The 27,491-nt window shown below is 42.6% G+C and overlaps 1 long non-coding RNA gene across 2 annotated transcripts in view; it reads right to left on the bottom strand.

The window, feature by feature from the left end:
• The window catches only part of LOC110570348, a 92,458-nt gene that overhangs the window by 14,789 nt on the left and 50,178 nt on the right, over positions 1–27,491 (bottom strand). For both annotated transcript variants that reach the window (XR_006539746.1, XR_006539748.1), the window contains exon 5: positions 26,448–26,500. This is a non-coding gene — a long non-coding RNA (uncharacterized LOC110570348). The remainder of the gene's footprint in view (positions 1–26,447; positions 26,501–27,491) is intronic.

The following is a 27,491-nucleotide window of genomic DNA, read 5'->3' as shown; positions in this document are numbered from 1 at the left end:
TGTGTGAACACTGGGCACTGCTTCCTCTAGTCTTTTTGGATAGTTCTTTCCCTCCCTGCAAGTGGTTTCCTCATTTGCATACACTGAGCAGAACTCACTTGAATGCTCAAGGGGACCCCTGAAGATTTTGGAGTTTCCTTTCTGTGCAGCAATCTCCTTTCCTGTGCTCTGCCCTCTAAACCCTGGAGACTTTTCAACCCAGAGAGACCACCAGTCCCCTCCTAGGTACTTCCTCTCCACAGCACAGCCTGAAAATTCTCTTAAGGCATAAGTTATAGAAATCATAGGCAGAGCCACTTTACTTATCAACACAACAAGCTCAAAATCTTTTAACAGAAGGGACCCCCTCTTACACTGTTTATGATATGATATCCAACAAGGAGTACAATCTCAACTAATACTTGTTGAACTGAAAGAAAATTGTATACACTCTCCAAAGTAGGGCAAATTAAGATCCCATGGGATGGGTGACCTTCCCTAACTTATATTCCAAATCTCCTTCTCATCCCTTTATTCTACATGCTTATCAGGAAAATTCCAGAAGCTAGTCAGGTCAACATACATATTATTTTGTTACATTTAGGATTAAAAGTCAAATACATGTTATTTTTTTCCTCTCTTCTCTTTGACAGTTATAAACAGATGTTTTAATATCCTGAGGAAGTCCTAATATGATAAGTCCTTAAAATGTGAACATTATAGTATCACTGAGGACAGATAAATGTAAAAACAAAATGTTTCAGCTCCCAGAAGGCCAAATCTGAGGGGATGGAAGTAACAAGAGGAACAGGAAATAGCATTACTATCACTCTCAGCCACTTCCCAGGATGTTTCAGAAAATGAGATGACTTTAATGACCAGCAACAATTCATTACTAACCAGCACTGTGTCTCAAAAGTTCTGAGTTTGGAAAAAGAATGCACCTTCCTTCAGCAAGCCTAAACGTGGCAGTCATCACACCCAAGCAAGTAACCTGATAGAAAGAAAGGATGCTTTGGCTTCCTTTTATTTTTAATTTTTTTAAATTTAAGTAATCTCTATACCCAATGTGGGGCTTGAACTCATGACCCCAAGATTAAGAGTCAAATACTTTTCCAAATGAGCCAGCCAGGTGCCTCTGGCATGCTTTTAGAATGTGACCTGTTGGGTACTCAGAAACATTGCCTCCTGGCAGCAGCAGCTGATCCATGGAGATGGTGCTCTCCTTAGCTGCCTCACAGCACCACCATCAATCTCTCATGGAAAGATGAAAAACCAGGGGTGTTGGTGAGATGGTAAAATTTAAAGTCAGACAATGAATGTTCAAGTCCTGCTCAGACACATAAAATACGTTTGATATCGAAAAAAAACCAAAACACCTCAGTTCTCATATTAGTCTGCTAGGGCTACCACAACAAAATACCACAGACTGGGCATCTTAAATGACAGTAATTTATTTTCTCACAATTCTGGAGCTTAGAGTTTAAGATCAAGGTGTCAGCAAGTTTGGTTCCACCTGAGGCCTCTCTCTTGGCTTATATGTAGCCAACTTCTCACTGCATCCTGACATGGGCATCTCTTGGGCTACGTATTTGTGTCCTAATCTCCTCTTCTTATAGGACACTGGTCAGACTGGATTGTTTATGACCTTAGTTTTGCTTAATTACCTTTTTACAGCCCTGATCTGCAAACAGTCACATTCTGAGGTACTGGGGGTTAGGGCTTCAACACAGGAATTTGGTGGGGGGGGGGGGGCACAATTCAGCCCACAACTTTCAAAGCCACATTTTACCCAGTCAAAAGAAGGAGACAGCAAGAGTTGCCTTGAAAGTTTATAGTAAGCTTTTGTCAATTTAATGAAATAAACGTACAGGAAAATATATAGATCATAAAAATATAGCTCAATGAGTTTTCATAAAGTGGATAGTATCATCACAAACCAAACAAAGAAACAAACCCAGAACTCCTTTTGCCCCTTCCACAAAGGTAATCACTAGCCCAATTCCTAACAGGATAAACTAATCATGCTGTGTTTCTATGTATTCTTTGTGTCAGACTTTTCTCACTATTGTTTGTGAGAGTCATTATGATGTTGGGCATCCTTGTAATTCGTTCATTTTTGTTGCTATATTGTATTCCAATGCATGAATATACTATAGTTAATTTACACATCTATTATTAAGGAATATTTGGGTTGTCTCCAGTTAGGGCCATAACTAGAAGTGCAACTATGAATACTTTTGTTGAACATATGTACACATTTTTGTGGGTATATACCTGAGAGAGGAATTGCTGAGTTATAGGATATGTACATATTCAACTTTAGTAGTTACTGTCAAACATTTTCCAAAGTAACTGTATGAATTTATAACCCCCCCTAGACGTATAGGAGAGGTTCCAGGTACTCCACATAAGGATACGTATTTTTTTTGAGATTTTATTTATTTATTGAGAGAGAGAGAGCACGTGCACAAGCAGGGGGAGGGGCACAGGGAGAAGGAGAAGCAGAATCCCCGCTGAGCACAAAGCCCCACACGAGGCTCAATCCCAGGACCCTGAGATCATGACCTGAGCTAAAGTCAGACATTTAACTGACTGAGCCACCTAGGCACCCCAAAGATATACTTATTTTAATACAGAAAACTTGGAAACAAGCTATCAAACAATAGGGAATTAGTTAAATAAATCACGTTTCTGTGAAATGTACTAGAAAACAGTCACTAAAAATATTATTCTCAAAACACATTTATGGATAAGGGGAAATAATTATAACGTATTAAGTGAAAAGGTCAGGACACAAAACAGTGATACAGCTTGTGTCCAATGTTGTTTTAAAAAATTAAGTGCATATATTATAACTGCATTAAAAGAAACCAAATGTTGACCCTGGTTTTCTCTGAGAGGTTGGATTATAGATTATTTTTTTCTATTCATAGTTTTCCATATTTGTTTTCTAAAATATTCTTAAGTGACCATTTATTGCACTTACAATTAATTAGGAAAAAAACAATAAGGGTTACAAATAATATCATTCCCTCTTACCTATTTCTCAGGTTATTTATGAGACACAATGAGAATATGCTCATGGAAATTCTTTGAAAAAAGGCCAACCACTATTTGAATGTCAATTATTATTATTATTACCATAATTGGTCCCGCCTGAGTACTTTCTAACACTGATTGAACAGAAATTTAGAGATGCACAGAATGAGCTGGGAAATGACATGGCCACAGGGGTGGGGCAGGTGATGGTAGAGGGTCCAAGCTCCACTTAAGTGCTTCTCAATTTTAGTTGCACCATATATATATATATATAAAAGATTTTATTTATTTATTTGACAGAGAGAGAGATGCACACAAGCAGGGGGAGCGGCAGGGAGAGGGAGAGGCAGAAGCAGACTCCCCGCTGAGCAGGGAGCCCAATGTGGGGCTCGATCCCAGGACCCCAGGATCATGACCTGAGCTGAAGACAGACGCTTAACCGTCTGAGCCACCCAGGCACCGCTATTTTTTTTTAAAGTAATCTCTACACCTGACATGGGGCTCAAACTCTAGTTGCACTTTAGAATCACCTAGAATCACTTGAGGAGTTTTAAGAATGTAGATCAAGTGAATCAGAATCTCTAGGTACAGAGCCAGGCATCAGCATTTCCCAAATGTTCCCTGTAATTCTGCTGTACAGCGGGGCCCAGAACTCCTAAATACAGGCAAACCCTTGCACTTTAAGCTACTCTTTTGTTGTTTGTTGGGAGGGAGAGAGAGGGATGAGGGGACTGGGATATGGTCAAGAGAAATCCCTTGAGGGTCTGAATGTCCCAGTGTGCAATCAGGCCTTTGTCCAGTCATGTGTGTTACAATCTTAATTTGACATTTTCCACTGGGTGGAGCTGGGAAAACTAGATTCTGAGGTCCCCCAGAAACTGGTCTACTTCTCTTACCAGAAACTTTCCCAGTCTATCTAGTGGCACAGATAATGATGACAATACACATTTCTAGAGCAGATTAAGGCTGTTTATGCAATTTTCTAGGCATTACCTCGCTGGGGACTTGTAACCCTCCCTTTTTTTTCACATTGGTGGATATTTATTCCAATATTTCCCCATTTAACTTTAGTAAGATAATTGGTATACACTAAACTGCATGTTTTTAAGCATACAGTTTAGTATGTTTACATATATATGCTCTGTGAAGCCATCACCACATTCAGGGAGGTGAATGTACCCCACAAACCTTCCTCATGCCCCTTCATAACCACTCCACGCTGACCCCACCCCCATCTCCAGGGAACCACTGGTCTGCTTTCTGTTTCTATTGATTAGTTTACATTTTCTAAAATTTTATTTGGATGGACCTATATGATATCTATCTCTTTTTTATTCACGATAATTATTTTGAGATTCAGCCATGCTGTTGCTCACTAGTATTCCATTTAATGGATATACCACAATTTGTTTATCCATTCTCTTATGGATTGGATGTTTGAGTTGTTTCCAGTTCGGGGTGATTACAAACAGAACAGCTGTAGATATTCATGTGTAAGTCCTTATAGGGATATAGGCTTTCAGTTCTTTTGGGTAAATATCTATACAGCTAAATTAAGTGTATGTTTAACTTTTTAAGAAACTATCAAACTGTTTATCAAAGTGGTTGTAGCATTTTACATTCCCACCAGGAGTGTATGAGGCTTCATCTCCCCCAAATCCTCATTACTACAGTTGGTATGGTCAGTCTTTAGTTTTATCTATTCTTATAGCTATGTAGTAATAGCAAATTGTGGTTATTTCATTAATGACTAATGATGAACTTCAACCCTGACCTCACATGGCATGTATATATACACACACACACACACACACAGTCAAAATGAATGATAGACATAAATATAAGAACAGAAATTATAAAACTTCTAGGAAAAAACCATAGTTGCAAAACATATTTGGGTAGGCAAAGATTTCTTAAATAGGACACAAAAGGAAAAACAATAGTATTTATAAAATAACATATTAAACTTTTTCAAAACTAAAATCTTTTGCTCTTCTAATGATACTACTAAGAGAATGAAATGGCAAGCACAGTTTGAGGAAATTTTTGCAAAGCATGTATCTGGTAAAAGACATATCTAGAATATGTAAAGAATTCTAAAAACTCAATAAGAGCAGACAATCTGGTTTTTTTTTAATGGGCAAAAGATTTGAACAGTCCCTTCTCCAGAGAAGATATAGGACTAGCAAATAAAAATCCCAAAAAATATGCCCAGCATCAAGAGTTCTAATAATCACTTTTAAGGTAAGCGGGGTAGGTACCATTATTATTGTTATTATTCACATTTTGCAGATGAAGAAACACAAGCAAAGAGGTCATGTGACTTGAAGTTATACAACTAGCAAGTAGAAAGTCTGGACCAGAGTGTGACTCCAGCCCACTGTTCTTCCATGACATACCCTGTAACCCGGAGAGCCAGCAGGGATTCTAGGGCAGCATCTTATGAAAAGAATAGGGGTGAAAGGGATTGGTCTGTGGGATCATCACCCAGAGACAGTGACACATAAAGGAGATAAGGGGAGAAGGCAGGCACAGGAGAGTGTCTGGGAAAACCAGGGTCAGGAGCACATGGAACCCAAGAAGCATGGATGCCAATAGGCAGGGACACAGCCAAAGGTGGAACCAGGTGAGCAGTCAGAAGTCAGAAAGGAGCATGTGTGCCAAAGGCCAAAGGGCAAAGTGCAAACTGAGGGTCAGCTCCCAGGCGGGCAATTCACACTGCAGACTAGACTTAGCACTGCCTGTGATGGGCAGCTCCAACCCAGAGAGGAGACTTGAAGCCCAACTGCAGCTATGAGTAGCTCACCATGACTGGAACAAAATCAGAGCCATGCAGAAGCCCATGTACATCAAAGGTGGCAGAGATAACAAGGAAGATGTCCTACTTGACCACCAAACACATACCAGGGGCACAGGTGGGGGCAGGAATTGGAAGATGTGGGATCAATGTAAGCAGGCCACTCCTGGGAGGTGGCACTCACTTGATCTTGGAGACTGATACGTAAAAAGGCACTGGTAGGAGCTAAGGGTCAAATGTGATTTATTTTGGCTTCTTTGATTTTAGTTCTCAACTTCTGTTTTAATTGTACCTGATTAAATGGGCTCAAAATGAATAACTGAATTTTTAAGATATTCTTCATCTATATGCCTTCAATCATATCACCGATCTTACTAATCAGCAGTCTCGCCCTGTGCCAGATGACATTGTCTCACGGATACTGTAGTAACTCCAAGGCCAACACAGAGGCCCCTAAACCTGAAAAGATAAAACTCCTTACAATTCTTCTCTAGGAAGACTGGTACTGCCCATTGAGAAAGAAATGCAAGGGATGGGTGGGACATGGTAGAGAGGATTTTAAAGTGCAATGTCCCAGTTAAATATACCAGGTACAGTACTTATTCTAAATTTGCATTGGCCCTAATTTCCTTTGACATGCAGTGAACAGGTCATTCCATTTGGTTTACAGATTCTATTATTTACTATTAAATACAGACAGCCTTTGAATTGGTATGCATTGTTTTCCTCAAAATTTACTATGTCTTACACTGATTTTGTGAAAAACTTATTTTAACTTTTAATTTTATTTTTTAATCTCACCCTAAAAGTCAGGCATGCGATACAACAGATTTAAGGCCAAACATCACAATAAACTAGCCCCTTAATAGAGAGTTACTGTGCATTGGGCTTCAGAATGCATCATCAGAATCACTTATTTCTTCTGCGAGGCGGCCTTCCAAGCCCAGCCACACCAGTCCACACATGCAAGCTACCTTTTACCACCCTGCCCCAGCCATGCCGTGCTGAGCTAAGTCATAAGCTGGAGAGACTCACAAAGGTTCCCAGTGATGTTCCCGTGTGGTCAGAGTCCAGGCCAGGGCACCCAGAAGAACAATCACTCACACAAGTCAAAGGCAGTCATCCGCAAGCAGATTCAGCAAAGAGCCTCGGGCTTGTGGGCTTTGGACCCACAGCTAGATTGTGAGCAAGGCCAGACACAGCCCTGAGCCAGCGCTTCCTCCCCATCAGTGCCCAGATATGACCTTATAGCCTTTGTGATCATTTCAGATTTACTAAAGGAACCATTTTCCTCAGGCAGTGCATTTCTAATAGGTTAATAGCCCCAACTCTTTAGCCTCTAGCAGGGGGTGTCACAAAATACTTCCCTAGTTTCCCCCACCTCCCAGAAAAATGTCAGTGCAATTGCAAAACAGAAATGCATGCAAGAGGGATGTTTAATAAAAGGCCTCTGTTATGTCAGTAAATGTGTCATAACTCAAAAACAGCATTTACCATTATCATAGGCTTGGAGCTTTCATATGATCTTTGGCCTCATTCTCCAAACTCCAGCTAACCAAACATCCTGGAGGTCATCTGCCACTACATTTTACACAAAGCCATAAAAGTTACAGCCATTTAGAGTTGAATGGGACCACAGAGATCATCCATGAGATCGTCTACACAAATCAACAATGATAATAGGCTTCTACTGACCATGTACTACATCCCAAGAACCATGTCAAGCATTTACACAGCACCTCTTTTAATCCCCCATCAACCCCTCAGAGTTGGAACTCTTATTATTCACATTTGACACACGAGATTTTAAGTATTAAGTCCAATGTCACACATTGAGGAAGAAGCAGCACCTACATCTCCACCTTGGTCCGTTGAGCTCTGAACTACTACCATATATTGCCTGCTTCTCCAACCAATGAGCCTACATGAACTTTCAGACTCCAGAATCCTAGTGAGACCCTCTTTTGACTGGAGCTTGCCATTCCCATGCATGGCAAGCCATGTACAATCACAGAAAACGTTGCATCTACCTGCACTACATGCCCAACACAACAGTTACTTCTTAACCTTTATGTTAAATCATAAAATACTGAGCTGAAGAGGGGTTTTAAAGACCATTCAGTCAAAACCTTCATTTTAGAAATAAGAATGCAAAGCCTGGAGAGGTGAAATGGCTTTCCTAGAATCCCAAAACTACCTAAAAGGCAGAACAAAAATAATATTTTAGGAGTTGAAAATAGTATGTTGACAAATGACATCACCAAGATAGTGACATACGTTGTTCCTGACTTTCCTCCCCCACACAAGAACAACTAACATCTATTCAAGAATAAGACACCACTGAGAGAATCTTAGAATGTGTCAATGAGGCTGAAGGACCACTAAGCCCCTGAGAGACCAAGACAGACTGCATTAGAGAGTACGACAAGCAGCTACACACTGACCACATTGCCTCTCCTCCAGGACAGCACAGCGCTATGTGGAGAGGTCTCCCATGAGCCTCCATTTCCTTCAGTGGGGAAAGAAAACCCAGGAGGGACAACCAGATCCCCCAGCATTCTGGGTCACTTTGTGGGAGCCCCTACTCTGATTTCCTACCAGAGGGATTGCAGGGCAATCTTTGGGCCCAGCCACTGAGAATCTGTGACAGAGAAGGGGGAAAGGGCTTGCAACAACCAGCACTCGGGGATCTTGGCAGATTGAGTTACCAAGTAGTAACCCCAACCAGCGACTTTGCTCATCTACAGAACCAAGTTGAAGGCACATACTGACTGGGGAACCCAGTGTGGTGCAGCTCTGCCTGATGTGGAGCCTCAAACAAGGAGTTTTGCTGGCCCTAGAGCCTGGTTTGCCCCCACCTCAGCAAGGTGCTGAGTCATGGTTCCACCCACCTTGAAAGTGCCTTCCAGCTCCATATGACCAGAAGAGCTGGTGAAAACACTGGAAAGCTGTGTGGCCCACTGGTGCTCGAGCTGGCAGACAGAGCCAATAGCTTGTGGAGCAGAGCCAGTGGCCCTGTTGAGCCAAGGAACTTGGGATGTGGTCAGCTTGTGTTAAGACAACAAAGAGCTTTACCAGTTTTAAAGCCACTTCCCCTTTTGCACCTGAGCAGGGAATGTAATTTGTAGCCCCGCTCATGACTGAATACAGCCTTTAGCCTGTCTGACCAGAGAACACAGCAAGCTACGTAGCCCATTCAACAGCCCTACATACAGTGGCACTTGAACAGAGAGCACAGCCCGTGTCTTCCCCCATCTGCAGAGCAAAACCATTGGCCTCACCTGACCAAAGAATTCAGTGCAAGAATTTCACACCTGGCAAAGCTCTCCTTCAGAAATTTAAAAGGGATAAAGACTTCCCCCAAAAAAACAAAAGCTGAGGGAGTTCATTACCACCAGAACAGCCTTACAAAAAAATGCTAAGGGTGTTCTTTGAGTAGAAGTAAAAGAACACCAATTAACATCATAAAAACTCAAAAAGGTAGCATAAATCTCACTGGTAATGGTAAATATATAGTCACAGTTAGATTCTGCAATGTGGTAATAGTGGAATATAACTCACAACTCTAAAAGTTTTTAAAAATGAATGTAGCAAAAATAACTATAAATACAACAATCTGTTACTACACAATATAAAAAATATATATAAGTTATAATAGCAATAACCTAAAATGTGAGGGGGAGAAGAAGTAAAAGTGTAAAGTGTAACTTCTATTGAAGTTATATTGTTAACAGTTTAAAATAAGGTGTTATAAGTTTAAGATAGTTTATGTAAGCCTCATGGTAATCACAAGGGAAAAACCTGTAGTTATTACACAAAAAAACATGATAAAGAAGTAAAAGCATACTGATACCAAAAAACACAAAAACATACAAAAAGACAGCAGGATAAGTAACAAGGAACAACGGATCTATAAAATAACCAGAAAACAATTAACAAAATGGCAATAGTAAGTCCTTACCTATCAATAATTACTTTAAGTGTAAGTGGATTAAATTCTCCAAGAGACATAGAACAGTTGAATAGATTAAAAAACAAAAATGAAAACAAGATCCAACAATATGCTGCCTAGAAAGAGATTCACTTTAGCCCTAAAGACATACATAGGCTAAGAATGAAGGGATGGAAAAAGACATTTCAAGCAAATGCTCACCAAAAAAGAAAAAAGAAAGAAAGAAAAAAAAAAGCAGGGGTGGCTATGCTTATATCAGACTTTAAACTAAAAATGATAAAAAGAAAAATAAGACAAAGAAGATTATTATGTAACAATAAAGGGGTCAATACATCAAAAAGATATAACAATTATAAATATTTATACACCCAATATTGAAGCACCCAAATATATAAAATAAAAACTAAGAGAGCTAAAAAGAGAAATATATAGTAATATAATAATAATTGGGGACTTTAATACCTGACTCTCAACAACTGATAGACCATCTAGACAAAGAAACAATAAGTAAACAGCAGTTTTGAACAACACTATGGACAAAATGGACCTAACAGATATATACAGAACATTCTACCCAACAATAGCAGAATACACATTCTTCTCAAGTATGTGTGAAACATTTTCTAGGATAGATCATACATTAGGCCATAAAACAAGTCTTAGCAAATCCAAGAAGACTGAAATCATACAAAGTATCTTTTCTTACCACAGTGGCATGAAACTAGAAATCAATAACAAGAGGAAAACTGAAAAATGCATGATCCATGTAAATTAAACAACCCTCTCTTGAACAACCAATGGATCAAAGAATAAATTAAAGAAGAAATAAAAAAATTCCTTGAGACAAATAAAAATGGAAATGCAACACACCAGAACTTATGCAATACAGCAAAAGCAGTTTTAAGAGAGCAGTTTATAGCAGTAAATGCCTACATTAAGAAGAAAGGTCCCAAATAAACATCCTACCTGTATGACTTAAGGAACTAGAAAAAGAACAAACTGAACTCAAAGTTATTAGAAGAAAGGAAATAATAAAGATTACAGCAGAAACAAATGAAATAGAAAACAGAAAAGCAATAAAAAAGATTAACCAAATTAACAGTTATTTCTCTGAAAAGGTAAACAAAACTGACAAAACCTTAGCTAAACTAATCAAGGAAAAAAGAGAAAGAACCCAAATCAACAAAGTTACTAATGAAAAAAGAGACATTACAATTGATACCACAGAAATTCAAAGGATTATTAGAGGCTATTAGATGCCAACAAAGTGGACAACCTAGAAAAAAATGAAAAAAATTCTTAGAAACATACAACCTACCAAGACCGAATCAAGATGAAATAAAAATATGAATAGACCAATTACTAGTAAGGAGACTGAACCAATAACCAAAAATCTTTCAATAAAGTCCAGGCCCAGATGGCTTCACTGATGAATCTTACCAAATATTAAAAAAAAAAAAAAAGAGTTAACATAATCCTTCTTAAAATTCCAAAATTTCAAAGAGGAGAGAACATTCACAAACCCATTTATGAAGCCAGCATTACCCTGATACCAAAACTAGAAAAGGATACTACTAGAAAAAAAAAAATTATAGGCCAATATCCCTGATGAAAATAGATGCAAAAATTCTCAACAAAATTCAGCAACACATTAAAAGAATCAGTCACCATGATCAAGTAGAATTTATCCCTGAAATGCAAGGATGGTTCAACCTATGCAAATCCATGTGATACATCACATTAATAGAATGAAAGAAAAGGATCATATGATCGTCTCATTAGACACAGAAAAAGCATTCAACAAAATTCAACATCCATTCATGATAAAAACTCTTAACAGATTAGGCAGAGAAAGAACATATCTCAACATATTAAAGGCCATGTATGACAAGCTCACAGTGAACATCATGCTCAACGGTGAAAGGGTGGAAGCTGTTCCTTTAAGTCAGAAACAAGACAAGGATGCCCATTCTCACCATTCCTGTTCAATCTAGTATTGGAAGTCCTAGCCAGAGCAATCAGGCAAGAAAAGTAAAAGGTATCAGAATTGGAAAAGAAGAAGTAAGATAGTTTTTATTTGCAGATGACATGGTTTTATATATAGAAAATCCTAAAGACTCAACCAAGAAACTCTTAGATCTAATCAATAAATTCAGCAAAGTTTCAGAATACACAATTAACATACAAAAATCTGTAGAATTTATATACATGAACAATGACATTTTTGAAAAAGAAATAAAGAAATTGATCCCATTTACAGTAGCATCAAAAACAATAAAATGCTTAGGAGTAAATTTAACTAAGGAGGTAAACTGAAAACTACAAGACATTGATGAAAGAAATTGAAGAAAACACAAATAAATGGAATACTGTGTTTGCAGATTGGAAGAATTAATATTGTTAAAATGTCTAAACTATCAAAAGCAATCTATAGAATTGATGCAATCTCTATTGAGATTCCAATGGCATTTTTTACAGAAGCAGGAAAAAACACTCCTAAAATGTATATGGAACCACCAAAGACCCACCAAAGCAGCCCTGAGAAAGATAAACAAAGTAGGAGGCATCACATTTCCTAATTTCAAGCTATAGTATAAAGTTTTAGTCATCAAAACAGCATGGTATTGGTATAAAAAAGACAAATAGACCAATGAACATAACTGACAGCCCAAAATAGACCCAAGTATATGCGGTCAACTAATATTTGACAGGGAAAGCAAGCGTATTCAATGAAGACAAGACAGTCTCTTCAATAAATGGTGCAGGGATAATTGGATATTCACATGTAAAAGAATGAAACTGGACCAGTATCTTACAGCACTCACAAAAATTAACTCAAAATGGATTACTGACTTAGATATAACACCTGAAACCATGAAACTCCTAAAAGAAAATATAGGAACAAAGCTCCTTGACATAGGTCTTGGTAATGATTTTACGGATATGACATCTAAATCACAAGCAACAAAATAAAAAATAAATGAGGGGAAAAAAAAAAAAGAAAAAAAAGAAAAAGGGCGCCTGGGTGGCTCAGTCGTTAAGCGTCTGCCTTCGGCTCAGGTCATGATCCCAGGGTCCTGGGATCGAGTCCCACATCGGGCTCCCTGCTCAGCAGGAAGCCTGCTTCTCGCTCTCCCACTCCCCTGCTTGTGTTCCTCCTCTCGCTATCTCTCTGTCAAATAAATAAATAAAATCTTTAAAAAAATAAATAAATAAATAAATAAATAAATGAGGGGGACTACATCAAACTAAAAAGCTTCCTCACAGCAAAAGAAACCAATAACAAGGGAAAAGATAACCTAGGGAATGGAAAAAAATATTTGCAACTCATATATCTGATAAGGGGTTACTATCCAAAACATATAAAGAACTCCTACAACTCAATAGCAAAAAAACAAATAGCCCAATTAAAAAAATGGGCACAGGACCTGAGTAGATATTTCTCCAAAGAAGATATATAAAAGGCCAACAGATACGTTAAAAAAAAAATGCTCAACATCACTAGTCTTCAGGGAAATGCAAATTAAAACTACAATGAGATATCACCTCACATCTGCTAGAATGGCCATCATAAAAAAGACAAGAGGTAACAATGCTGGCAAGGATGAGGAGACTGGGAACCCTTGTGCTCTGTGTGTGAGACTGTAAATTGGTACAGCTGCTATGGGAAACAGTATGGGAGATCCTCAGAAAGTTACAAATAAAACTCCTGTATGACCCAGGTATTCTACTTCTCGGTGTTTATCCAAAGATAACAAAAACACTATCTTGAAAAGATATCTGCACCCCTAAGTTCATAACAACATTATCTACAACAGCCCAGCTGTGGAAACGACCTCAGTGTTCACCGATGGGTGAATGGACAAAGAAGCTGTAGCATATACATACAATGGAATATTATCCAGCCATTAAAAAATATGAGGAAGTCTTACCATTTGTGACAACATGCATAGAGGTGGACGGCATTCTGCTAAGTGAAATAAGTCAGACAGAGAAAGACAGATACTCACAAATACTCCATATGTAAGTATGATCTAAAAAAAAGAAAAGAAAAACTCATAGAGAAAGAGATCAGACTTGTGGTTACCAGAGGCAGGGGGTTGGGGAGAGAAGGAATTAGAGAAGGTGGTCAAAAGGTATAAACTTCCAGTTATAAGACAAATAAGTTCTAGGGATGTAATGTACATATGACTACAGCTAGCACTGCTGTGTGATATATAGGGAAGTTAAAAGAGGAAATCCTAGAGTTCTCATCACAAGGAGAAAAATCTTTTTTCCTTTCCTCTTCTTTCTTTTCTTTTTATTGTATCCATATGGTAAGTGGACATTAGCTGAATCTGTTGCGGTGATCATTTCACAATACATGTAAATCAAACCATCATGCCGTACGCCTTAAACTTAAATACAGTGATGTATGTCAATTATTTCCCAATAAAACTAGGGAAAAAAAGAGAAAACAGTATGTTGTTTTATTTCTTCCATCCTCCGCCCCTCCCCATAAATGCAGTTGAACCTACTAACCTAGTGCTAGAAGCTTATGAGAAAGATCATCATCCTTTCCTGAAAAAAAATATTCCCTCTCCAGTTGAGATTACTAAACTTTTGGAGGCTTTGGCTTTTATTCCAGAATTTATGGAACATGCAGCTCAAGGGTATAATGTGACTTAACTTGAAAAAGGTCAGTTCCCTCTTCAGGGCTTTCTAGCAATTTTACAATAATGTTGTACATTTATATGGAGCATTTTCTGCTAGGGGAATGGGATCATCAAAATTTAGTATCTCTCAGTTATTTTTTGAAGTGCTCAGTCAGTTTACGGGTAGATTGCCCAGTTCCCAGCATGGCAGGGTGGGGGTGTATATCTACTGTATATCCATTGTATGTATATGCTACAGCTTCTTTGTCCATTCACGCATCGGTGAACACTGAGGTCGTGTCCACAGCTGGGCTGTTGTAGATAATGTTGTTATGAACTTAGGGGTGCAGATATCTTTTCAAGATAGTGTTTTTGTTATCTTTGGATAAACACCGAGAAGTAGAATACCTGGATCATACAGGAGTTTTATTTGTAACTTTCTGAGGATCTCCCACATATTTACACGTGAATGTCCAATACCCTCTTTCCCGCATGAAAAGGGTATGGCAAAGGAAGCAGCACTCAGACAGAGGAAGCAGAAGACTCAACCTCTCGCTGCAAGGAGTTTAGGATCCCTGAGAATTTTCTACACCCCCCTCCCCTGCCGCCATATAAACAAACAGCAACTGAAAAACTGAGAGCTATCTACATTCCTTGAGAAGATTGGTTAAATCTAGAGGAAAGAAAAATGAAAGGGGGAGAAATAGGAAAACACGGTGAGTAAAAGAGAGGAAACAGAGAAGAAAGAAGATAAAGACCACCAATGAAGTGAAGAAACAAGGCAAGGACGCCACATCCAGGGATGGCTCAGCCCAGCTGCTGACAGGTATGGGGAAGGCCTCCAAGGCAGCAGGCAGAACCCCCAATCCAGACTTACCAGCAAGGAGCTAAGCCCCACTCCTGCAGGTAGGCAGTGACGGCCGGGAATCTGACACGACAAACATCGTGATTGGACATCTTCCCAGCAGGGCCTGGAGGGCTAAGTCTTCATCCATGGGGCAAGAGGGGGACAGAGAAGAACAAGACGAACCCTCTGCAGGTGACCAACACAAGTACTCAGGCCAAGGAACTAGGACAGAGGCCTGGTTATCAGAACTGGGGCCACAGGGAGTCGCATCTTGGAGTGAGGCCCAAGCATACTGATGGGAATCAGGTCACTAGGTCAGGGCTGGACGAGCGGCAAAGCTCACACGAGGTTAAGCTGCAGAACGTTGGCTCAGACTTTCTAAATCCCTCTTGTCTGTGATCACAACTGGTCCTGGAGACCCAGCCAAGTCTGCACGGGCAGGGAAAGTGTAGGGGTCAAAGGACTTGAGGTGTGAGGAGACAGATGTGAGGGGGCCAATACAGGAGGATGGAGATGTGTGGCTCCTGGGGGGCCAAGGCCTACAACACCCAAACTGCCCTTGTCAAATGGAAGCCCATCCAGAACCAGAGAACCACAAATGAAGTGAGGCTAACCTCCCGGTAAAACAGAATAGCTAAAGAAACTAGGAATGTGTAGGCCAGAAGAGAGAACATTCGGCTCAAGGCAAGAAGTAGATGAATTCAATATTTCAATGCCACATGAAAGGAAGTCTCGATGCATTCTGCATGTCTAGTCAAACAGAACTGAGCCCACTGGGTGGAATTCCCAGGGAGTTTTTAGTCTCAATAGAAGGAGAGCATTCCTACAGCGTGCATCTGCAGGCTCCATAAACTCATTCACTTTGTACAGCACTTACTGATTAGGGTACCTACACGGCCTGGTTTGCCCAGCACGGTGCCATCTTATGCTGTGGTATCGGTGCCCATCGGGTCAGCACCCCATTCGCTCTTAAAGAATCCTGATTTGAATAATAAATGAGATGGCACCCTACTCAAATGAGCACTTGCTATGCGCCCAGAGTGAACACCGAAGACACAGCGAACACACAACCCCTCGCTTTGGTGAGCTCTCAGCCTAAGTAGGAAAAGAGATATGGAAAGAACAAATTAGAATATAACATGGTAAGGGCTGTATAAATAAGAGTGCTAGGGGGGCGCCTGGGTGGCTCAGTCGTTAAGCGTCTGCCTTCAGCTCAAGTCATGATCCCAGGGTCCTGGGATCGAGCCCCGCATCGGGCTCCCTGCTCGGCAGGGAGCCTGCTTCTCTCTCTCCCACTCCCCCTGCTTGTGTTCCCTCTCGCGCGGTCTCTCTCTGTCAAATAAATAAATAAAATCTTTAAAAAAAAAAAAAAAAAAGAGTGCTAGGGATTGAGACATTCATTTTAGTATCAGGGATGAAAAACAGTTCACAGCTCACTCAATACACGTTCCCTGTTTACTCTTTTAATAAATACATGCTGAACAAGTGCTGTGTGACAGGTATTATATATGGATAGCACCGATATAATACTGAACAAAAATGAATTCCCTCTTTCCCGCATGAAAAGGGTATGGCAAATGCGCTAAACTTATAAAAATGCGCTTTCATTTTTTGAAAAACCTACTTACTGGATAGATTACTTTACATATATTCGACCAAACCATGCGTTCAGAAACTTCCAATCATTGGTCCTAAACCTGATTGCTGAAGTCCAATAAAATCAAACCCCTTTTCCACATGGAAATTTTTTACACCTATGTCGGCAGCTAATACATTTTCCCTCAGTTTTCTATTTTCCCAGCTAAATATTCCCAGTTCTTTCACTGAGTTTTCCTATGATCTGGATATTGGACTTTTCACCAGTCCGGCTACTTTGTCCTTCTCGATTGTCCATGTCCCTCTGAAAAAGGGAAGCCCAGAACCATCTCCAAGTAGAGGTATGCCCTGGCTGGCGCCCAAAGAGCAGGACCTCTCTGTTTCTCCACATTCTTCCTCTGGACCAGCCCCCCTCTCACACTGCTGGTCAGGCTGACTGGCTGCTAAGGCAGTATTTGTGTTGATTTCTTTATAATTCGTGTCCCCACAACACTATTAGGACTAGCAATATAGCACTGAGTTCCTACTTTATTTCCTCTTGTTAGTTTATGATTCCATAGAGTTCTAGAATGTTAGTGTTCAGGGATATGGCAAATCCTCCAGTCCTGTCCTTAGGTTTTACAGGTGCAGTTACTGAGGCACAAAGAGGTCATAGGAGAGTCTTAAATCACAGCTCACTGCATTCCTGCCTGTCAGGACCCAGATTCCATCCCTCTGCGTAGAACCATCAGTGCTATCTATAACTATTTCCTCTCCCTTACCCTTTGAATGCTACAATGAGGAAGGATCTGCCCTCCAGGAAATATCCCTACTCCCAGAATCTTCGATTTTCAACCCATTCTCCAGACTTATAACTAATGCTGTGTTTTTGCGAAAATGAACTGCCCTTGTTAAAATGCTGTAAAAGTTCTCCATCCTATAGCAGCTAGAGCCCGGCCTCCTAGCATGCCCTAGAAGACCTTTCTAGCCTGTTATTAACTTCTCCCCTGACGCTCCTAACTCTTGTCAATTTGAATGAGAACCATTTCCAAATACGCTACATCTGTTCAGTACCCTCTGAAATTCTATCTACAGCTCTCTCTTCTTGGACTGCTCTCCCCACTTGGCAAACTCTTAGTTCCCACTTTGAGACTTGCCTTCATGAGAAAGTCTTCCCCCCACCCCCACAAGCCCCCAGCGGTGAGCTCACTGCTCCCTTCACTGCATTTCCTATAACACCTCGTATAGGTGCCATTTATACCCATAACATATGGTGATGTTTTTACTGTCTCCTGTAAAGAATGACCCCCTTGAGGACAGATATTACATCTGTCATCTAATAAATATTCAACACCTATTTCATCTCATTTGTTCAACAAATATTAACTGAACCTATTTGATGCTAGGCTCTGGCACATGGGGTGACCAAGATCCGTGAGGTCCTTGCCCTTATACACCTTGCAACAGGACAGATGTTCACTAAAAACAAGTAAGAACGATGGAGTATAATAAGCACATTAACTGGGGAAGTACTGCGAGCTGTGGGCCCGGAGAAGAGGGGGCCTAATACAGAGTAGGAGTCATGGAAGCTCTCTCTAGAAAAGTCACATTTAAGCCAAGACCCAAGAAGTTATCCAAGGGAAGAGCTCGAGATTGAGTCCAGTTTATCAAGCTTATCTCCTGTCTAAATAGCATTTTCTACCATTTCTTTAAAGTCATTGGTTAAGAACAAGGATGGAGGTCTGTGGAAACTGGCTAGAGATTTTCCATTAACCAATATTATGGAGGATATGCCTATGACCGGGGGTGATGTTCAAAATATTTACCAACAGGTACAACACAGACATGAACCAGTTGGAATGGACACCAGCCAGAGGCAACCAGGCTGCCTACTCCCATGCACACAGGCTGAATCCCACCCTGGGCAGGAGAATAGAGCCTGCTGTGGATCTCCCCACCTGGAGGGAGGCAGAGATGCAGCTCTAGTCCACCTCCTTTTGTAGAAGGCTTTAATTCTGCATACTGAGGACACCAGGCCCGTAAGAGGGACTTCACACAGTTATCTCTTAAATGCACACACCGCAAACCAGGCTATGCACCCATGGTCTCCTAGGAGAACGATCTCTTGAGTCAGCTAAAACCGCTGGCTGCTCTTTTCACATCTCCTTTCCCGTTCAATGCTCCTTTAATACCCACAGTAAGTTCAGAAGTGCCCAGGGTCTGCCTTTCTTGCCTGGGGCTTTCTTTGCCTGCCTCCCAGTTGACTGAGGAATTCTAAACATGTGTCTGTGGCTCAGCGAGGCCACTGGGACATCAGGCCATAGGTTGGATTGAGGTCTATATCCTGAGAGGGACACTGGAGGGGAAACTCCGCCTCAGGCGTCTGCCAAGAAAAAAATGGAAAGAAGGTATCTGTGCCACAGGTATCATTCCAGCCCCTTTCTTTGTAGACTGTGGGCTTTAAAAGGGTCTGAAGTAGCAACAAACCTACCTCAGACTTGTAAAATGTACACAGTATGAAGCAGTAACAAAATCACCTCAAGTTTTCCATAGCTTTATAGGAGTAAATGTGTTTGGTGCATAGTAAAGCTCCCTTCGAAGGGTAGAGGTTTCCGCATGTACCCCAGGGCAGAAGGAGTGCCTTACATAACTTTGTCTTTGTTACTTTTCTGTTCACTCAGGGAATGTTTATGGAGTGCCTTCTGCATACAGTACACTTTCTTCACCTCAGAGAGTAAAATTGTGATCCCTCAACTGGGCAGGATCATGAATCAACCTATATTCTGGGAAAATAATGAGTTACTTCCATCACCCTTTACAAATTTGGGGGAAGTCAACTATTTATCACTTCATATTACCAATGGCATTGCTTGGTGTTTATGACCCCTGGTTTTGTTGCTAGATGGGTTTTCATTCAGCACTTGCAGGAGGTTTGTGGCCAATCTGAGATTAAATGGAGTGCTTCCTAAACCTCTCTTCCCAGACTGACCCCACAGCACCATAGTGCTTGTGAGCTGAAGCAGGTACAACATTGCAGACTGCCCCACAGCCCTCCAAAGACCAGCAGGCCAACTTCCGCCCCTCCCTTCTTTTCCAAGGCCCTGGCCAGGTCAGCCTTCCAGGTTCTTGGGTTTCCATGGTACCCAGAGAAGGTTCTGGTTGCTTCCAGGCCAAGGCTATTTGGGAGTGTGCTCAGGGTCGCCTCTAGGAGGTAACTTCTGAACACATACCTTAATGTCTCCCTAGCACTTCCCACTGGCTCTGTCATCTCAGGCCTAGATCCTTGAATTTTGTGAGCCTCAGTTTCCCCCTCTAAAAGTTATATGCTATATATATATATATATATATATATATATATATATATATATATATAGCAGCTAGCCCAGAAGCTGTTGTGAAAATTAATGGGTTTGCGCTATGTGGACTCCACCCTCACCCCTCACTCCACACCACCCCAGGAGACAGGAGAGCCATGGGACGTGGGGGAAGGTGTAGAGTAACAAATGTACTATCTGCCCAGGTCTCTGTACCAGGAAATCTGGTCACATCACCCAGCAAACTCATCCCAAACACTGTCACTCACTGTCCCAGCCCAACTGGGCATACTGAGCACTTAGTCTCTGTCCAACTTGCTTTGCCAAATAGGTTGACTAATGCTACCAAGGTAGTTTGTGAGTTCTGCCAACTGGCTAATTGTCCCGACATCTCATGTAGAGCTTCAATATATACAGCAGGAAGGAGAATTGTTCTGATTTAAGGAGACGTTGCTGGTGATACCACGCACCCTCCCCCACTCCACCTCCCTCTCACCCCCCATCCCTACCTTCAGCACTTCTGTGAAACTCTGAAAGCCATTTGAAAAGCCCCACCCTGGACCACGGCACTGAGTGCCCTGAGACTTTCACGGTTCATAACACCCAGAATCTGAGCCCTGAAGGCAGCTGAGAGATAATATAATCAACACCTTCACAAACCTTCAGCAACAAGAACATTCAAGAGACACAGGCCACACCAGTTTCTTCCGTATAACATACGACTTCTTTTTTATTTTTTCCTGCTTCCTATCTGGACGAATAGAGCGGCCTCCAGCTGTTCTTGTCAGTCAAATCGCCAGTATTTCCTTTCTGGGAATGCGTTTTTCCTGAAGCAGCATTTTAGCACCAGATCAGCACCTGATGCATTAGTGCTTTTTATCACCTAGCAATATTTGCCATCCAAAGGGCTGAGCAACACAGTTACCATTGCTCACTTTACATTTGTTTGCTGCTTTCAGTCCATTGTCTCAGCGCAACCTGCACTTGAACCACACAAAATGGCCCTAAGCAAGAAAGTGAAGCAGTATTAAAGGTCAGAAATTCTTAGTCACTGAGCTCCATCTATCTCTCTTCGCTAGTCTCTGTCCCTCCCTTGCTCCCCCTCCCCTCCCCCGCTTTTTTCTTTTTTAAACCCCAGAACCAATTTTTCAAAGAATTTCAGTTCCTGGACACATGGTGAGTGTTCAATAAATATCTGATAATCTGATTTAAAACACTGGACATAAAAGGATATTCCAGAGTGTGGAGGTTCTCGTAACAGAATTTTCGACCTAGCAGGGAACTCGGAAATCACACAGGATGAGTCCTTCATTTTGTAGGTGGGGAAAGGTGAAGGGACCCACCCATGTTCCCAGCCAGCTATTATTACTGAGACCTCCTACTTTCAACCCAAACGGCATCATGATTACGAAAACGCTTATTCTCTTGCTCTCTTCAAGGTCCTCATGTTCCAAGTTTCCAACTGAAATATGATGTCGTTCTGCTATCACCTTGACTCTAGAAGTTTGGTTAAGGTTACCTTTTCATTTCAAAGACGGGAAATAAAAAAGCTGGCAAATAAAAAAACTAGAATTCCTTTGTTTGCCCAAGACAGTTCATTCAATATCTCTCAAACCTGGCTATGTGCCAGAATGATTACCTGGCTGGGTTTCAAAATCATAATTTCTCTACCAAATCCATCTCGGGGCTTGGCAAGACTTGAGACTCTGTCTGTTCCTGGATTGTTCAGGGCTTGTTTGTTTCTGTTTGTTTGTTCTCCCAGAGATTCTGCTACACATCAGGTTTAGAGCCTGTAGATCTAATCAGTGCCCACTCCGTAATCCCACTCACAACATGGACAGGGTGGAGCATGTACTTGAAGATATCTGGGGAGGATGATACTATGGGTGTTCTCCAGGAATCACAGCTATCAAAATACGACTCAAAAGTGGAACCTATGATAATAATAACGTTGCCTCCAAGTCCCACTTGCTCAATCATTGAAGGTAAGTTCACTCTGGTCCCGAGTGCCCTGGCCCTGGCAAGTGCCCCCAGATACTGCCCTTCCTGGCATGTGAATAGCTGGGGAAGCTGAGCTGCCGGCGCTGAAGCCTCGGGCGGCGGCACCAGCAGACATGAAATCACGAGGCAAGTGTAATTTAAAACCTACATATTTAACTAGACAAACTCTTGTCAACATATAGTTCCAGCACGTTCTCTCTCTTTTGGCTCTAATTCCCTATGACCGCCTTCTTTCCAAGTAATTCCATGAGTTCTGGGAATGTCCAGAACGGCACATGCCCAGGACTGGGACCAATTTATCCTGAGTAATCTGTCAAGCTGCAGTTCATGCTTTTCCACTGGTTTAGGTTACCAAGCAACCTCCTTGTCACCCGGGATAATGACCTGACTCTCACTCCAGGGGACACAACACAACATGGGATCTTGGGCGCAGGAACAGCACCAGCGCAGGACTCATGCCAACCTACAGGTGAAGCCCAGCTGTGCAGTTGCTCTGGTCACTTGTTTAGCCTTTGTATGTAAAATGGGGATGGGGGAGCAGCTCCCCAGCCGGTTATGATTTGAGATAATGCATCTAAAGCACCAGGTTGTTTTGTTTAGCGTCAGCCTGAGAGCAGAAATGATTTGGCAGCAGGGAGTGAGGTGCAGGAGGGTCACTGACTCCTGGGGCGCTCGGGTCACCATCAAAGTAGACAGAGAGGGAGACCTCCGGGCCCCCCGCTCTCTCAAGTCCCTCTGGAAAAGTGCAGAAATGCCTCTGCTTTTGTAGCCACAGTGGGATTGGGAAACTTTATGTACCATTTCTGCGAAGCCTTGAGCATCCAGAAAGCTTAAAGCTGGCCATGGTAACTGGCCCCAACAAGGGCCCGTGTCAGCCCCAGACTCAGCATCAACAGCTCTCTGAGGCCATGGCCTTCACAGTTGCCTCAGCACTTAGTTTATAAGTCTGTCCATGACTTGGGGCCAATGCAGCTGGTCCTTTCTCGGCTCCATTGTGGCCACTTCATATGGGGTTTCACCCCTTCCCCCACCCCCCACCCCCACTAAAAAAGGCACCGGTGGGGAGGGTGCAGAGGGAGCATCCAGCCAATCCCATAAATTTGCTCTCAAATATTTTTGCCAGGAAAAGCCAAAAGTTAAAAAGAGGTCCTGGCTACTCAAGCACTCAAAGCTTTTGTATTTGAGGAGGGGCTGGCTGATTTGGAGGATTTAAGAACAAACTGGAAACCAGAGCAGGGACTCCTAATGCAGAATTTACTGACAGCTTTTTGTGACCAGGGGCCTACCGACCTCAATTAATGTCTTCAGGATCCTCTTGGAGAAGAAGGGGGCAGGGGGAGGGTTCTCTTTGTAAGCTTGGTGATAATGAAAGCTGTCCAGGTAGCTCAAAGAACTAGTCCTGGCCACCAAAAGGCAAGGGGCCCCTCCAACAAGAGGTGGAGACAATTTCTCACAGCCCTAGGAACCAGGAGAGGGCAAGCAGGACACAAGGAAATAAAATACAGTCCTCCCTGGAAGCCAAGCAGACAGGAGAGCACCCCCAACACCCAGAATGAAGCCTCTGGTGAGACCCCCTGAGGACTTCATGCTCTTTTGCAAAAAGCCCTCTCCCAAAGGGGTGCCTGGTCTCACCTTTCTGAGAATCTGTGCTGTCAGAGCTACAAGGAGCCCGGTTCCAGGACGTGGACATTTATAAGCATATTTACTCTGAATCCGTAGAGTAGTCGGCGGCAGGGGGAGTGGGGAGGGCAGTGCTGACTGCACGTGTGCAGCTCACACGTGCTGAGTGACAGCACAGACCCCTCATTGAATCCCAGCCTGCCAGAGCACACGCGCTGTTCCATCCAGTCCCGTGAGCCCAGTAGCAGCCAGGGGTTTGGTTGGGCTTTCATTCGGCACTGGGTGGCTGGTGTCAGAATAAAGCAGAAAGAGCCCGGGCTCAGAGTCCAGAAGCCTGCCCAGGATTTGGCTCCAGCTCCACGGACCGATTTGCTGCCCAACCTTAAGGAAGTCCTAAACCTCTCTCTGCAGTCTCTGCATCTGTCAACTCTTGATTTGTTTTGTAAAGATATTACGAGAAGCTTCTGATCTCCCAGTGACCTAGTCCAAAGTGTGATCTGGACCCCTCACATCAGAGCCATTAAAAGTGCAGATCCCTGGGCCCAGCCAAGACCAAGTGAAAGAGAATTTCTGGAGAAAGAACTAAGAAATCTGCCTTTTAACAAAGTCTCGGGTGATTCTCATGTGCCCTCAACACTGAAAGTCACTGACTTAGAGGAGGAGTTCAAACTCCTTCCTGTGGAGCAAGGGCCTTTACAGTCTGCCTTTTGAGGACCATTCCCAGCATCCTCTCTGCTTCAACACTGGCTGACATTCAGATCCACACACGGAGGCCAGGCACTGGGCTAATTAAATGCATCCACTGAACCCCCAGAGCAGCTCTACGAACAAGTACTATTATCCTCCCCATTTTACAAATGAGGAGACTGAGGTTTACAGAGGCTCAGTCATGTGACCAAGATCACACAGGAAGCATGATGATGAGGTCAGAATCCCATTTCCATCTATGGGACTGTAGAGTTCTCTCTCTTAACTACCCCCAATATACCACATTGTTTATTCCCTCAAACATGCCTGCGTGCCCCTGCTCAGGGTGGCCCCTTGGCCTCATATGCCTCACAAGACTCTTATCCTCTGCAAATATATAGAACTCAAATTTTTTACCTGCCCCCCCCCAAAAAACTTCTGTGCATTAGCTACCCCTCCTTTGTGCTTGAACACTCTCTTTTCATATCTCTACTCTAACACTGTCCGAATTGTTTTGTGATTATTTGTGTTCCAGCCTCCTCTGAGACACAGAGGATTTTTAAGGCAGTTAGACAATTCTGAATGGTACTGCAATGGTGGATACATGTCATTATATATTTGCCCAAACCCATAGAATGTACACCACCAAGAGTGAATCCTAATGCAAACTACGGCCTCCGGGGGATTATGGAGTGTCCATCTAGGTTCATCAATTATAACAAATGTGCTACTCTGATGGGGGATAGTGAGGGTGGGGAAGCTGTGCATGGGTGCGGTCCGGGGATATACGGGAATTCTGCCGTGAACCTAAAACTGCTCTAAACAACAAAGTCTATTTGTATTTTTAAGAATTATAGGACTCTGGGGCGCCTGGGTGGCTCAATCATTAAACGTCTGCATTCGGCTCAGGTCATGAGCCCAAGATCCTGGGATCGAGCCCCGCATCATCATCCGGGGGTTCCCTGATCAGCGGGAAGCCTGCTAATCCCTCTCCCACTTCCCCCTGCTTGTGTTCCCTCTCTTGCTGTCTCTCTCTCTCTGTCAAATAAATAATAAAAATAATAAAATCTTTAAAAAAAAAAAAAAGAATTCTAGGACTCTGTTATCCATCCCTCTAACCACACACCACAGCATACAGAAGAGGCTAAATAAAAGCACGTTGACTGAAATGGACAGCCCTTTCCCAAGGGCCTCAGGAAAACAGATCTGAGGAACTGCCTCAGCCATGACGAGAGACAAGGAAGAGATTATGTGAACAGGTCAAGTGACGGAAACTTCAGAGGAAGCCTCGAAAGGACGGATGAGAGACTGGGCAAGGTGTCGTGGGTCCCGACGACAGGCTGGAGAGCAGAGGCTGAGAGGGGGCAGAGTGGAGGAGCCAGAGTGAAGAAGACGAGAAGGGGCCATGGGTGGAGGCAAACCGAAACGTCCAGAGGTGCTTTGCCTGCAAGCGCTTCTGAGCCCCAACCATTCCAGAAGGCAAGCAGGGCCTTTAGAAGGGAAAAAGAAGACCCACACAGTCAGTGCCCAAGGGCGAGAAGGCAGATTCTAGGAGCATCGGGGGACCATTCATCATCCAAAATGCAATGCAAGGGAAAACATCAGCAAGTGGAATTACGCTGCAAGAACCCCAACTAGAATGTCATGGGGAACGAGTCCAAGAGACGTTTTAACAACAATCCTGATGCCAGGGATCAAAGAGTATGACGTAAGCTTTAGAAGTGGAGCAATTAATGATGTGTTTTGTGTGTTAAATCTGGAAGGGAAAAAAAAAAAACGCGTACTACCAGCTGTGTGGTAATGCCACGGAGTAGACCAAGGAGGAAAATAAACAGAGATTTAGAAACAAAATGGCTGCCCAAGAGACCTTGAGCTCTTATATGATGGTTGAGTGAGAGGTTAGGAAGATCACTCCATCATTCTACCAATGCCTGCCCACAATGTAGATCAGATTTGGCATTTGACACCCTTGGGTTGAAAACCCAGCTCTTCCACTTACCAGGTCTGTGAACATGGGTAACTTTCTCGATCTCTGAGGCTCCGTTTCTTTATCTGTGAAAACGAGAGAGTAGATAAGGCTTGTTGCTAGGATTAAAGGAGACAAAGTATATTTAGCGCTTTAGAATAGTGGCTGGCAAAAAGGTTCTATAAATGATGGCAGTGGTGGTGGTGTCATGGCTGCTCCTATGTGATTTTATGACGATACCCTTTGCGTGTACCCTTGCCCTATTCCTCCAAGTAGATTTTTACCCCCAAAAGGAATCCTGCAAGTTTTTCAGATTTGCCCAACTGAAACAAGGCCAGAATCTGCCTTTTCTTCAGAGCCGTCTGTGTGCAAGACAGTGTGCAGAGCCTGATTAAGATGCTCAAGACAGGGTTCCTAGCCTGCGGTCACTTCCATTCTAGTGCCAGAAAGGAATTGGCAGACCTCGCTGTGGCCCAAGGCAGAGCTGAAGAAGTGCCACAGGAGCATCACAACCAATGGGCCGGGATGAGAGGAGGGCAGAGTCACTCACGGCTGGCATCATGGAAGAAGGGGCAATTTGCCAGGCAGAGTCCTGATGAAGTGACCGAGTGGATCCCAGAGACACGGAGCCATGCACATCCCTCATAAATCACATTTTAAGGACAACTGCAGATGGCCATGCTTTGTACAAAGAACTCTGGTCTGCTACAACTGGTCCAAAAGAAAGAGCCTGCTGCCCAGCCGGGGGAGAAGAGCTGGACGGAGCCGATCGGATGTGGTGCAGGGGGATAGGAGCCGGGGTCTGTGGCAAGACTGAGCCAGAAACAGGGAGTCAGACAGACTCTGCAACGCAGGCAGGATGCAGAGTTGGGGCCAAGGCTGACTTTTGTTATGAAAGAGCCAAAACTGGAAATTAAGCTAGGAGAGTAGTACAAATGTGATGAGAGGAAAATCATGCATTTCTTAAGAGTGAGAGAGAACTGAGAAAGAAGGACAGACAGAAAGACAAATGGAAGGAGAGACTGACCAACAGATAGAGAGGGACTAACAGGCAGACTGGCCAAGAGACACAGAGAT

Source organism: Neomonachus schauinslandi, chromosome 3 (assembly GCF_002201575.2).
Source record: "Neomonachus schauinslandi chromosome 3, ASM220157v2, whole genome shotgun sequence".
Taxonomy (NCBI): Eukaryota; Metazoa; Chordata; class Mammalia; order Carnivora; family Phocidae; genus Neomonachus; species Neomonachus schauinslandi.
Note: the sequence above shows the minus strand (reverse complement) of the source record. Positions and strands in the feature narration are given on the sequence as shown.